The sequence below is a fragment of the Pogona vitticeps genome, chromosome 4 (assembly GCF_051106095.1).
Source record: "Pogona vitticeps strain Pit_001003342236 chromosome 4, PviZW2.1, whole genome shotgun sequence".
Classification (NCBI taxonomy): Eukaryota; Metazoa; Chordata; class Lepidosauria; order Squamata; family Agamidae; genus Pogona; species Pogona vitticeps.
The window spans coordinates 84,124,764-84,125,840 of NC_135786.1; the positions used below are offsets into that span (position 1 = coordinate 84,124,764).

General features: G+C 47.7%; 1 pseudogene; it reads left to right on the forward strand.

Annotated features, from left to right (window-relative positions):
- Positions 1-332: 332 nt before the first annotated feature.
- Positions 333-485, forward strand: LOC144589361 (U1 spliceosomal RNA; annotated as a pseudogene).
- Positions 486-1,077: the final 592 nt, after the last annotated feature.

Sequence of the window (1,077 nt, forward strand, 5' to 3'; positions counted from 1 at the left end):
CAAAATGTCTGGCTAGTTACATGGTCTAACTTCTCTGCAGAAGGTGAAGGAAAAGAGACTCCTCCTACCTGCTTTGCTTCTCCAATAGAGAAGCCTACTGGGTGATGCAAGCAGGCAGATATGCTAATATCTGTGCACTGGAGGATTGTGGGAGGAACATCTAGCCCCTGATGGGGGTCCTGTGGGGCACCTCAAAACACTGAGTAGCTCTCCTGGCCTCTTTCAGGACTGGGGCTGTGCAGCACTGTTCTGATCAGGAGGTACAGCCGGTGGTCACCATGCCGTTGGGGGATAGTGCACACAAAGGGCTAGGAGGCTTAGGGGCCATTCAAACTCAGATCTGGCAGGGGAGATACCATTGTTGTAAAAGTGGTTTTCCCAGGGTAAGGCTCATCTATTGCACTTTGGATGAGCTGACCCCTGTGATTTTCCCAAATGTGGGAAAATCAACTGCCTAAGTGGGAGATTGTGTTTGTGGTTTCCCTTGGTCTTTCTAGAACCACCCTTTGGTCCTTTGCTATTCCACTGCTTTCTGCCATAGGCCTGTTTGCCTTGCTGGTTTTCCAGGTGGGCTGCAGGAGGCAGATCCTAGAAAGCTAGCAGTGCAGAATGGTGAGGTCCAAACAGAAAGCAGTCTCTGCTGCCAGTTCAGAGACCTCCCAGCATGGCAGTGGGAGGCTTTTGGGTGGTGGTGGCTGAACCCTGGGTTATTGCATTCACTCCATAAGATGCATGTACTTTCCCTCCCACCTTTTTGGAGAGAAAAAGTGCGTCTTATGGAGCGAAAAATACGGGTATATAAATTCTGGAGTCAGTTGGGTGGGTGCATGCTTCAGGCATGAAAATGCAGTCTCCATGCTTATGACTGTAAATAAAATAGCATGTGTGATAAGATCTGGGGATTAGGATTTGGCCTGTGGATTCTTCCAGAACCCTGCTTCCTGCAGCCTGAAAGAGAATTGATGGTGGAATCTTTCCTGTGGATTTCACAGATAACTATTTGGTAAAATATGCCTCATTTTAAAATTATGTGCAAAGAGCACTGTTATAATGTGTCACAAATAAGACAATGTGGGG